The sequence below is a fragment of the Bos mutus genome, chromosome 8 (genome assembly GCF_027580195.1).
Source record: "Bos mutus isolate GX-2022 chromosome 8, NWIPB_WYAK_1.1, whole genome shotgun sequence".
NCBI classification, from domain to species: Eukaryota; Metazoa; Chordata; class Mammalia; order Artiodactyla; family Bovidae; genus Bos; species Bos mutus.
Window position 1 is genome coordinate 30,906,072 of NC_091624.1, and position 13,755 is coordinate 30,919,826.

Here is a 13,755-nt window from a genome sequence, read left to right on the forward strand (position 1 = left end):
TTTGATATTTTTGTACATTACAAAATAATGACCACAGTAAGTCTAGTTACCATCTCTTACCATACAGAACTATTACAGTATTACTGACTATACTCACCTTGCTGTATATTATATTCCCATGACTTATTTATTTTATAAATGGAAGTTGGTAGTTCCTCTTAATCCCCTTTACCTATTTTGCCATTTCTACTTACTCACCTCTCCTCTGGCAACTACTAGTTTTTTCCTGTGTTTCTATGAGTCTTTTTCTGTTTTGTTCTATTTGTTCATTTGTGGTGTTTTTGTTGTTGTTGTTCAGTTACTTAGTCGTGTCTTACTCTTTGCAACCCCTGAACTGCAGCATACCAGGCTTCCCTATTCTTCACTATCTCTCTGAGTTTGCTCAGACTCATGTCCATTCAGTCAGTGATGCCATCCAACCGTCTCAATCTCTGTCGCCCCCTTCTCCTCTTGCCTCAACCTTTCCCAGCATCAGGATCTTTTTCAATGAGTCCACTCTTCATATCAGGTGGCCAAAGTATTGGAGCTTCAGCTTCAGCGTCGGTCCTTCCAATGAATATTCAGGATTGATTTCCTTTAGGATTGAACTGGTTTGATCTTGAAGTCCAAGGGACTCTCAAGAGTCTTTCCCAGCACCACAGTTCAAAAGCATTAATTCTTCGGTGCTCAGCCTTCTTTATGGTCCAGCTCACATCCTTACATGACTATTGGAAAAACCATAACTTTGGCTATACGGACCTTTTAGGACTCCACATATAAATGAAATTTTATGGTTATTTGTCTTTTTCTATCTAACTGATTTCATTTAGCATAATATCTTCTGTGAAGAGATCCACCCATGTTGTTTCAAATGGCAAGGCTTCATACACTTTTATGGCTGAGTAATACTACATTGTGCGTGTGTCTGCATCTGTGCTTCTCTGTTGTGTGTATGTGTCTGTTTGTACGTGTCTCACATCTTTACTCATTTATGTATTAATGGACTTCTGGGTTGCTTCCATATTCAACTATTGTAAATAATGCTGCAGTGAACTCTGGTTTGCATATATCTTGTTGAATTAGTGGGGGTTTTTTTGGATAAATACCCAGAAGTGTTATTGCTGGGCCATATGGTAGTTTTATTTTTAATTTTTTGAGAAACTTCCATACTATTTTCCATAGTGGCTGTACCAATTTATATTCCCACCAGCTCTGTACTAGGGTTCCTTTTTCTCCACATCCTCACTAATATTTATTCTTTGTTATCTTTTGAATGATAATCATTCTGACAGGTTTTGATTTGCATTTCTCTGATGATGAATGATATTGAGTATATTTTCATGTGCCTGTTGACTGTCTCTATGTCTTCTCTGGAAAAATGTCTTCATGTCCTTTATTTTTTTAATTGAATTTTTAAAAATATATTGAGCTGTATGAGTTTCTTATATGTTTTAGTTATTAACCCCTTATTGGATATATCATTTGCAAATGTCTTCTCCCATTCAGTTGGTTGCCTTTTTGTTTCGTTGAAAGTTTCCTTTGCTGTGTAAAAGCTTTTTAGTTTGATGTGGTCTCATTTGTTTATTTTTGCTTTTGTTGCCCTTGCCTGAGGAGACAGATCAAAAAAAAATTCCTAGAAACCGATGTCAAAGAGCTTACTGCTTGCTTTCTTCTAAGAGTTTTATGGTTTCAGGTCTTAAATTTAAGTCTTTAATTCAGTTAAATATACTTATTTTGTTGGACTATTTTATAATATTCATTTCATCTGAAATGAATTAGTGGTTTGATGGCTGATTTTGTTAGTTGCCTTTATTGGGATTAGATTTCCTCATGTACTTTAGAACTTTGGTTGAATGGCATGTTTTGAATGCAGCATATTTTTTAATTGCTTTCATTGATTCATTTTCTGCCTCTCTTTCTCCCTCTCTGCTTAGTCTTCCTTGTTTAAAGCAATTTATATTTGTCTCTGGGGCTTTCATGGAGCCCTAGTCCAGAATTGCTGTGGTGTTTCAGTTACTTGGGCAATCACAGGCTGCTTCATTGAATTCCTCATCTCTGGCTGGTCTGTGTTCTCCTTCCTCTCTAGGCCACAGCTCCGTATGAGATAACCAGTCTTCTTTCAGGAATCAGGAGCCCTCCTCCAGGTTCACCTCCAACCCTGCCTCAGGTAGGATGCTAGGTCTGACTCTGTCCTTTGTGGGTTATGCTTAGTTTGAGCAAACTCCGGGAGATAGTGAAGGACGAGGAAGCCTGGTATGCTGCAGTTCACGGGATCACAGAGTAGGACTCAACTGAGCAACTGAACTACCACCAACTTTTGTAGGTTTCATGCTTCCAGTTACAGTGCTTGTTTTTGGATCCTGAGCTTAGGAGGCTAAAGGCTTTAACCCTGAGGATTTACTCCACTCTGTTTCTGCCTCATACCTATTAGACAGAAATTTTTCTATTGTTTTTGAACTTGCTTGCATCCTTTTGGTTTTCTCTTCTTGTTTCCTCCCTCTTTGCTGTGTTTGGAGGAGAGGGGATCTATCAAGGAGTGAATTTACTTGCCATCTTAACTGGAGGTCACATGGGCTGAGGGTTTAAAGGAAACAAAGTGAGATATTTGGTTTTACATAGTACTAAAAGCTAACCACAAAAATGCTTTTCTGTTTGAGTTCAGTGACCCACAGCATACAATCATTTAAACTCCTCCTTCAGAGGCTTGCAGCCCCAAAAAGATGAGTGGGATTAAGCAGGTGGGATTTATTAGGATGCCATGGTTCTCTACAAGGATTTCACTTTTTATTTTTTATTTTGATGGTAATTTTAAGAATTCAATTGTTTCCAAACACCCACAGTTCTAACTAAATAGTGTCTTAAGACGTCAGAGCCTGCAGTTGTGTTTGTCTTGGTGCCAAGTAGCACTGCTTTTAGATGCTGAAACCCGAACAGAAGTGAAAATGTAAATAATATGTGTGAATGAGAGAGTGAGTGAGTGCTGTTCCTGGCCGGCTGGGGTGCCCCTTTTTGATGCTGTCTGCAGCATTCCATGTTTTCTTCTCTCCCAGCCCTTCCCAGAAAGAATTATGTTTTATCTGTTTGCAGTTCATGATTTCCTCATTAGCCATGGGTTGCTTGAGAGGAAATGGGAATGCTGCCATTTTTTTATTTGCAGTGTTTTTAGAGTTCCTGTCATATGGTAGTTTTCCAATAAATATGTGGGATTTTTTGTTTTTGTTTATTTAGTAATAAATTATGAGTAGAACCAAGGATGGAAAGAGGCAGAAATAACTTGGAGCCAAGTTACTAATGACAAAGGCGAGAAGATTTCTAATATTTTAATATCGAATGTGCTTCTCAGCCCATTTTTCTTCCAATCTCACTGAAAGCTCACAGTCTTACTGTCTGTCAGTTAAGTGAATTGAGGACAAGAATGCAATGAAAGTAAGTCACCACTATTTCTAACAGAATGTATGTGGGAAGACTGATATTTCTCAAGTCTCAGTGATAGGTCCTTGCTGCTCTGATGGAAAACAAGGTCAGGAGTTTCTATCTGAGCAGCTTCAAAGGCAAGCAGTCCTAAAGGGATGTTTCTATTTGGAGGCCAGATCCAGAGAGCAGCTCGTTTTCCCACGTGGCTTGGGGCATGGATGGGAGAATGGAGCTCAGTAACCCCCCAGAAAGTTATCTGCTAGGTTAAATTTCCTTAATTCTTTGCAAAACTGAGTGAAGAGTATGTACACTCTGCACCTGGATTGCGGTTGCCTCCTCTGATTTCTTTGGTCCAGATTTTGTTTATGATTGGGGTTTGTTTGAAATTATCTGCAAATTTCAGGTCTGTGTTTTTGATTAGAGTGTCTCAGAGACAAAACACTCCTGACTCAACAGAGAAAAAGCCAGCTCCTCCTAGTGGAATTTTTCTTAAAACCTCATTGTTTTAACAGGAAAATGTGTATCATTTGTTTCTTTCATAAGCACTTTATGGGAGCAAGAATATTTTATTGTGAAATTTTTTAAAGAAAGCTACAAATACATGGACAAATTTGTCAATCCTGTTTAAAGTAATGAAGCAAAGAAACATTAAAAAGTAAATTGAGAATACTGGTATCAGGGTTTCAGTAAGGAAGAGGAAGGATATTGTCAAATTTAAGCATAGTTGAGCATAAATTTCTTAACTTTATATTTGATTATATTTAATGGAGGTTTTAGGTAGTTTCTGATAAGGCCATTGCACCCCTAGTTAATGACATTGACTGGAGGCTAGATATTTGTCTCTTTTCCTTCTTCCATAAACACTGTGTTTTCTAGCCTTCTGTCCGTAAATCTCTGTGTAGTGCTTATTTCATGGGAGAAGTGACTTCAGTTGATTCAAACTCAGGGAAAATGGGGGAAAAAAACCCGAAAACAGTGCTTTTTATCAGGTTGCCACTGAGTAGGTTATGGTCTATATTTGGCAAATGTAGACTTACCTCTCATACTTGGAGATTGTGCAGACCAAATGAAAGTAATTTCAGAACCTTTTGGCCACCCTGACAGGTATATAATACACAGCCATTTTTGATACTATGAGATTTATAGTGAACTTCGTTTTAAATGTTGACAGTATGGGAACTGCATGTCTTTCTGTCAGCCCCAAAGCCAGCATTTTATCTGAGTCTCTCCTCTACAGCAGCCTTAGTGGATTTATTTGTTTACTTATTTATTCAGCAAATATTTATTGAACTTCTACTGTGTGCCAGCTACATACATAGCCTTGGTTTTCAGAATGTATTCAGCAAACTAGGTTCTGAGGAGATGTGCCAGCGAGGACACAGTTGACTGTAAGAAAACCCAATAAAAGGTGGCTTAAACCAAAAGGAAAATTCCAAGGTTGGCTGCTTCATTCCCTTAGCTGTGCTAGTGAGGGGACCCAGGTGCACCTTTCTGCTTTGCTGTTTGCAGCATGTTAGATTACTTACTCCTTGAATCCCTGGGTAACAAGAAGACTGCAGTGTATAATACAGGGGAAAAGTGAATTTATCCACTAATATTCTCCAGTGGAAGCTCAGTTCTTATTGTCCAGAGTTGTATAACATTGCCCATTCCTATAGTTACTTGAAAGCCAAATGGAAATACCATGACTGGAATACACCAGCCATTCTGAAAATGTGATGTTGGGTATCTCTGAGAACTTTCAGAAGACTGATGAGGGCAAAACCGTTTTCATAGTGGTGCTAAAACGTCATTTGTGTTTCTTACTCTGATTTTCTCACTAGTCTACAGTAGAGTTGTTAAGAGTTCTTGATTTATGGTGATGTCATTGCTCTGGAATGTATTCCAGCTAGTGGAATATATTCTTGGGTTTTAAATTTTTCTTAGTTTTAATTTGTAATGTGGTAAATATTGATATATATAACTCACATAAATAAAAGTTGTCAGTAATGCCCTCAGTGATGTGTATGACTGTAAAGGGGAGTCTGAGAACAAAATGTTGAGATCCACTGGTCTCATTAATCAAGATTCACCCCTGGTGAGAAAATAATAGCAAATAAAACAACTGACAAAGGATTAATTTCTTAAATATACAACCAGCTCATGTAAGTAAATACTGGAAAAACAAACAACTCAATCAAAAAGTGAGAAAAAGACCTAAACAGACATTTCTCCAAAGAAGACATACAGATGGCTAATCAGATCAGATCAGTCGCTCAGTCGTGTCCGACTCCTTGCGACCCCATGAATCACAGCACGCCAGGCCTCCCTGTCCGTCACCAACTACCGGAGTTCACTCAGACTCACGTCCATCGAGTCAGTGATGCCATCCAGCCATCTCATCCTCTGTCGTCCCCTTCTCCTCCTGCCCCCAATCCCTCCCAGCATCAGAGTCTTTTCCAATGAGTCAACTCTTCACATGAGGTGGCCAAAGTACTGGAGTTTCAGCTTCAGCCTCATTCCTTCCAAAGAAATCCCAGGGCTGATCTCCTTCAGAATGGACTTGGTTGGATCTCCTTGCAGTCCTAGGGACTCTCAAGAGTCTTGTCCAACACCACAGTTCAAAAGCATCAATTCTTTGGCGCTCAGCCCTCTTCACAGTCCAACTCTCACATCCATACGTGACCACAGGAAAAACCATAGCCTTGACTAGAGGGACCTTTGTTGACAAAGTAATGTCTCTGCTTTTGAATATGCTATCTAGGTTGGTCATAACTTTCCTTCCAAGGAGTAAGCATCTTTTAATTTCATGGCTGCAGTCACCATCTGCAGTGATTTTGGAGCCCAGAAAAATAAAGTCTGACACTGTTTCCACTGTTTCCCCATCTATTTCCCATGAAGTGGTGGGACCGGATGCCATGATCTCCGTTTTCTGAATGTTGAGCTTTAAGCCAACTTTTTCACTCTCCTCTTTCACTTTCATCAAGAGGCTTTTGAGTTCCTCGTCACTTTCTGCCATAAGGGTGGTGTCATCTGCATCTCTGAGGTTATTGATATTTCTCCCGGCAACCTTGATTCCAGCTTGTGTTTCTTCCAGTCCAGCGTTTCTCATGATGTACTCTGCATATAAGTTAAATAAACAGGGTGACAATATACAGCCTTGACGAACTCTTTTTCCTATTTGGAACCAGTCTGTTGTTCCATGTCCAGTTCTAACTGTTGCTTCCTGACCTGCATATAGGTTTCTCAAGAGGCAGGTCAGGTGGTCTGGTATTCCCATCTCTTGAAGAATTTTCCACAGTTGATTGTGATCCACACAGTCAAAGGCTTTGGCATAGTCAATAAAGCAGAAATAGATGTTTTTCTGAAACTCTCTTGCTTTTTCGATGATCCAGCAGATGTTGGCAATTTGATCTCTGGTTCCTCTGCCTTTTCTAAAACCAGGGTGAACATCTGGAAGTTCACGGTTCACATATTGCTGAAGCCTGGCGTGGAGAATTTTAAGCATTACTTTACTAGCGTGTGAGATGAGTGTGGTAGTTTGAGCATTCTTTGGCATTGCCTTTCTTTGGGATTGGAATGAAAACTGACCTTTTCCAGTCCTGTGGCCACTGCTGAGTTTTCCAAATTTGCTGGCATATTGAGTGCAGCACTTTCACAGCATCATCTTTCAGGATTGGAAATAGCTCAACTGGAATTCCATCACCTCCACTAGCTTTGTTCGTAGTGATGCTTTCTAAGGCCCACTGGACTTCACATTCCAGGATGTCTGGCTCTAGGTCAGTGATCACACCATTGTGATTATCTGGGTCGTGAAGATCTTTTTTGTACAGTTCTTCTGTGTATTCTTGCCATCTCTTCTTAATATCTTCTGCTTCTGTTAGGTCCATACCATTTCTGTCCTTTTTCAAGCTCATCTTTGCATGAAATATTCCTTTGGTATCTCTGATTTTCTTGAAGAGATCCCTAGTCTTTGCCATTCTGTTGTTTTCCTCTATCTCTTTGCATTGATCACTGAGGAAGGCTTTCTTATCTCTTCTTGCTATTCTTTGGAGCTCTGCACTCAGATGTTTATATCTTCCCTTTTCTCCTTTGCTTTTTGCTTCTCTTTTTTTCACAGCTATTTGTAAGGCCTCCCCAGACAGCCATTTTGCTTTTCTGCATTTCTTTTCCATGGGGATGGTCTTGATCCCTGTCTCCTGTACAATGTCACAAACCTCATTCCATAGTTCATCAGGCACTCTATGTATCAGATCTAGGCCCTTAAATCTATTTCTCATTTCCACTGTATAATCGTAAGGGATTTGATTTAGGTCATACCTGAATGGTCTAGTGGTTTTCCCTACTTTCTTCAGTTTAAGTCTGAATTTGGCAGTAAGGAGTTCATGGTCAGATGGCTAATAGACACATGAAAAGATGCTCAAACATTGCTCATTATTATTGACATACAAATCAAAACTACAATGAGATATCACCTCACACCAGTCAGAATAGCCATCATCAAAATGTCTACAAACAACAAATGCTGGGGAGGGTGTAGAGAAAAGGGAACTGTCTTACACTGTTGGTGGGAATGTAGATTGATACAGTACTGTGGAAGACAGTATATGCTGTGCTTAGTTGCTCAGTCACATCTGACTTTGTGACCCCATGGACTGTAGCCCACAGGCTCCTCTGTCCATGGGGATTCTCCAGGCAAGAATACTGGAGTGGGTTGCCATGCCCTCCTCCAGGGGATCTTCCCAACTCAGGGATCAAACCCAGGTCTCCTGTATTGTAGGCATATTCTTTACCCATCTAGGTCACCAGAGAAGCCCAAGAATATTGGAATGGGTAGTCTGTCCCTTCTCATGGGAACTTCCTGACCTAGGAATTGAACTGGGGTCTCCTGCATTGCAGGTGGCTTCTTTGCCAGCTGAGCTACCAGGGAAGCCCAGAAGACAGTATGGAGACTCCTTAAAAAATTAGGAATAAAATCACCATATGACCCAGCAATCCTGCTACTCGGCATGTACCCTGAGGAAATCAAAATTGAAGAAGACACATGTATCCCACTGTTCATCACAGCTCTAATTGCAATAACTAGGACATGGAAGCAACCTAGATATCCATTGACTGATGAATGGATAAAGAAGCTATGGTACATATATACAGTGGACTATTACTCAGTCATATAAAGGAATGCATTTGAGTCAGTTCTAATGAGGTGGATGAACCTATAGCTAAGTATGTCCAAAACAGAAAAACAAATATCATATACTGACACATATATATGGAATCTAGAAAGATGGTACTGATGAAATTATTTTCAGGGCATCAGTGGAGACACAGACAGAGAACAGACCTATGGATATAGGGGAGGAGGGTTGGGGAGGAAGGAGAAGGTGGGATGTGTGGAGAGAGTAACATGGAAACTTACATTACCATATGTAAAATAGATAGCCAATGGGAATTTGCTGTATGACTCGGGGAACTCAAACTGGGGCTCGGTAACAACCTAGAGGAAGTGGGTTGGGGTGGGAAGTGGGAGGGAGGTTCGAGTGGGAGGGGACCTATGTATATCTATGGCTGATTCATGTTGATGTTTGGCCGAAACCAACACAGTTCTGTAAAGCAATTATCTGTCAATTAAAAAAAAAAAAAAAAAGATTCACCCCTGGTATTTGGGAAGATCCCAGCCTTCCCCAAGACTCAATAGCTATGAGATTTCTGGACAAAACTGATTCTCTTAGCAAAGAAGCAGTAGATGGGTTAAGGCTATTGGATGGGCAACCAGCAGTGTTTATGGAATTATTCTGAGGGAGGGGGCTTTGGTGGAAGGGCATGACTGGAACGCAGGATGTGCTCCAGGTCCTACCTCAGCTTTGACTGGAGTCACTGCTGGTCTATTCTTTTTTTTTTTTTAATTGGTAAAATATAGAAAGCATAAAATTTATCATTTTAGCCATTTTTAAAAAGTGTACAGTTCGGCAGCCCTGAATTACATTCACATTGTTGGGCAGCCATTACCAGCATTCATCTCTAGAGTATTTTCTTCTTCCCATCTGAAGCTATTTACCCATTAAACAGTAAATCCCTGCGTTCTCCGTTTCTCTCAGCCCCCAACAACCACCATTCTGTTTCTGTCTCTATGAGTTTGACCACTCTGTAAGTATCTCCTATTAGTGAAATCATATAGTATTTGTCCTTTTGTGTTTGGCTTATTCCTCTTAACATAATGTTAACACTGTATGGATTCAGGGTTCATCCATATATATATCAGAAACTCCTTCCTTTTTGTGACTGAATGATATTTCACTGTATATATTTATATATTTAGTTTACCCATCCATCTTTTGGTGAATATTTGGGTCGTTTATACCTTTTGCCTATTGTGTATGCTGCTATGAGTATGAGGAAAAAATTATCTATTTGAGTCTTTACTTCTATTATTTTGGGTATGTAATAGAAGTGGATCAGATGGTAATTCAGTGTTTAATTTTTTAAAAGTAATCACCATACCATTTTTACATAGCGATACTGTTTTGCATTTCCACTAGCAGTTGAGGTTCCAGTTTCTCCACATTCTCACCAGCACTTGCTTTTTTTTTTTTTTTTTTTTTTGATGATAGCCAGCCTAAGGGGTTTAAAGTAATATCTCATGGTGGTTTTGATTTGCCTTTACCTAATGATTAGTGTTGAGCTTTAAAAAAATTTTTTTTTCAATTTTATTCAAGTATAGTTGATTTACAATGTCCTGTTAATTTCTGTATACAGCAACATGATTCAGTTATACATGCACACACACGTACACATACGTATGTATTTATTCTTTTTCATATTCTATTCCATTATGGTTTATCACAGCATACTGAATATAGTTACCTGCCCTATATGGTAGGATCTTGTTGTTTATACATTCTGTATGTAACAGTTTGTATCTGCTAATCCTTATCTCCCAGTACACCCCTCCTCCACTTCCTTTCCACCTAAGCTCTAGGATGTCTCTAGATGGAACCGCCATATGGGATGTGAAAGTGTCATTCAGTAGCAATACTAATTGAGGGCCAGAATATCACAGGTTAGATTATAGATTGTGTATTTTTTCACCCTGAAGCTTAGTAACTTAGGATAGGAAAATAATGTCACATAACATTAAACGAGAGGCTGAAGTTGCTCACGTCACTAGTGGTCACTGGTCCTGGCACTGTGGTACACTCAACATCCTGTGCATCCCTGCCTGTGGCTCTTTGACGCTGGGGCTGCGTCAATACTCAGGTGTTAACACACAACTTTAGGAGCCTACTTTGCTTTCTGAAAGATAATTTGAGAACGACTGTTTTAGGGCAGTCCCTTGCCAGGTTCTTAACACTTCTTGATTACTAAATTAAGGGAAATGTTTTTATTTTTAATGGATTAGGGCACTTTGCTCCAGTCTATCTCCCATTTGTTTATTTTTTGTTACCTTTCTTCCAACAGTGCTTAAGTGTTTTGATGCTGTTATTTCCTTCTTCCAATCTAATGAATTATGCTTGGTGAATTCCTCATATCTCGTGTAAACATTTCTATGAAATTTTTGGTTATATCCTTTTTTCCAAAGAAAAATAGCACTAAGTCGTGTCCAAGTCTTGCGATCCCATGAACTGTAGGCTGCTAGTTTCCTATGTCCATGGGATTCACCAGGCAAGAATACTGAAGTAGATTGCCATTTCCTTCTCCAGAGGAACTTCCCGACCCAGGAATTGAACCCAGGTCTCCCACATTGCAGGCAGATGCTTTACTGACTGAGCTACATGGGAAGTTTTTCTAAAGAGGCCAACATAAATGGGGAACTTTTAGCCCTAAAGTATTACCTCTCTCACCTGCTACACTCTGAATCTGAGCCCTGTCAATTTGGCAACTTTCAGTATGAACCTTTATAGACAGTTTATCTTTGTGCCATCATGATTTAAGTTCATAAAAAAGTGCTTTAGCAAGCAACAAAGTAGCTTTTGACCAGTTTATAAATGAGGGGGAAAGGACAAAGGCCCTTGATCCAAACCTGAGACATTTGGACTCTCTTTTCAGTATCTCAGATGTTTGAAGGACCCCAAGGCTGGTTTCCCTTGCTACTTTGTTTCTTCCCCTCCCACCTCCTGCTTTCCTCTGATGAACCCAAAACAGGGACATGAACAAGCACATGGGAGTCTTTCACAGGTTAGTCACTTCTATTCAGATGTCCAGGTCTTTCTGCTCATAGGACTGTTACTTTAGTTCAATCTACATGAGAATTTCTGAAGCTGATTTTATTTTCTTTGGGAAACATAAACTGAGACTAACAGTTACTGTTAATTTTAGTCTCTGTATGTGGAGAAGGTGAAAACATGATTTGATTCTGTATATTTAAGAAATGAAAAGGGAGATTTCCTTCTAACTTTCTATGCCCTTTGCTTTTGCTATATTAGTACATATTGGGGGGTTTGTGTGTATGGAAAATGCTTGATAAAATCCTGAGTTTTGAAGAAATGTCATTGATCATCCACCTTTCTTTTATGCTCTTAAATAAAAAATGCTAAATAATATTTTGTTAGTTGTTTGTATGAAATTAATATAGGCAGAGATATCCATGTGAAGGCATATATACTGAGCAGGACTCTAAGAAAGCCAAGGATTTACACTGGGGGCAATATCAAGGATTTGATATCAATCAAAAGTGTAGTTTTCAGTTCTCTAATTAGTGTGTATATTCAGTTTAGTTCAGTTCAGTTGCTCAGTCTTGTCCGACTCTGCGATCCCATGGACGGCAGCACCCCAGGCTTCCCTGTCCATCAACAACTCACGGAGCTTGCTCAAACTCACGTTCATTGAGTCAGTTTACCATCCAGCCATCTCATCCTCTGTCATCCCCTTCTCCTCCTGCTTTCAATCATTCCCAGCATCAGGGTCTTTTCCAATGAGTCAGTTATTTGCATCAGGTGGCCCAAGTATTGGAGTTTCAATTTCAGCATCAGTCCTTCCAATGAATATTCAGGACTGATTTCCTTTAGGATGGACTGAATGGATCTCCTTGCAGTCCAAGGGACTCTCAAGAGGCTTCCCCAACACCACAGTTCAAAAGCATCAATTCTTTGGTACTCAACTTTCTTTATAGTCCAACTCTCACATCCATACATGACTACTGGAAAAACCATAGCTTTAACTAGATGGACCTTTGTTGGCAAAGTAATGTCTCTGCTTTTTAATATGCTATGTAGATTGGTTATAGATTTTCTTCTAAGGAGCAAGTGTCTTTTAATTTCATGGCTGCAATCACCATCTGCAGTGATTTTGGAGCCCCCAAAATAAAGGAGCAGTGACCCAACAAGAGACTGACCCAGACTTGCCCATGAGTGCCCAGGAGTCTCCAGCAGAGGCATGGGTTGGTGGTGGTTTGCTGCAGTGTTGGGGGCACTGAGTGTAGCAGTGTGTGAAACCTTTTGAAGGAGGTCTCCAATATCTTCATTACCTCCACTATAGTTTGGCCTCAGATCAAACAATTCGGAGGGAACATACTCCCGCCCATCAACTAAAATTGGATTAAAGATTTACTGAGAATACAAGAATCCCTTAGAAGAAATGGAGTAGCCATCAAAGTCAACAAGAGTCTGAAACGCAGTACTTGGATGCAGTCTCAAAAAAGACAGAGTGATCTCTGTTTGTTTTCAAGGCAAACCATTCAGTATCACAGTATTCCGAGTCTATGCCCCAACCAGTAATGCTGAAGAAGCTGAACGGTTCTATGAAGACCTACAAGACCTTCTAGAACTAACACGCAAAAAAGATGTCATTTTCATTATAGGGGACTGGAATATAAAAATAGGAAGTCAAGAGATACCTGAAGTAACAGACAAATTTGTCCTTGGAGTACAAAACGAAGCAAGTCAAAGGCTAATAGAGTTTTGCCAAAAGAACACACTGGTCATAGCACATGCCCTCTTCCAACTTCACGAGAAGACTCTACACATGGAGGTCACCAGATGGTCAATACTGAAATCAGATTGATTATGTTCTTTGCAGCCAAAGATGGAGAACCTCTATACAGTCTGCAAAAACCAGACTGGGGCTGACTGTGGCTCAGGTCATGAACTCCTTAGTGCAAAATTCAGACTTAAAGAAAGTAAGGAAAACCACTAGACCATTCAGGTATGACCTAAATCAAATCCCTTACGACCATACAGTGGAAGTGACAAATAGATTCAAGGGATTAGATCTGACAGACAGAGTGCCTGAAGAGCTATGGACGTAGGTTTGTGACTTTGTACAGGAGGCAGTGATCAACACCATCCCCCCAAAAAAGAAATGCAAAAAGGCAAAATGATTCTCTGAGGAGACCTTACAAATAGCTGAGAAAAGAAGAGAAGCTAAAGGCAAAGGAGAAAAGGAAAG

The 13,755-nt window shown here is 39.8% G+C and overlaps 1 protein-coding gene across 23 annotated transcripts in view; it reads left to right on the top strand.

Moving 5' to 3' along the window:
• The window catches only part of FANCC (FA complementation group C), a 348,242-nt gene that overhangs the window by 105,662 nt on the left and 228,825 nt on the right, over window positions 1–13,755 (top strand). For 2 of the 23 annotated variants that reach the window (XM_070375337.1, XM_070375340.1), the window contains exon 1: window positions 11,530–11,547. The exons of the other annotated variants lie outside the window; for them this stretch is intronic. The gene's annotated coding sequence lies outside the window, so the exon portion shown is untranslated. Of the gene's footprint in view, window positions 1–11,529; window positions 11,548–13,755 lie in introns of those variants that run through there. 23 annotated transcript variants of the gene reach the window in all.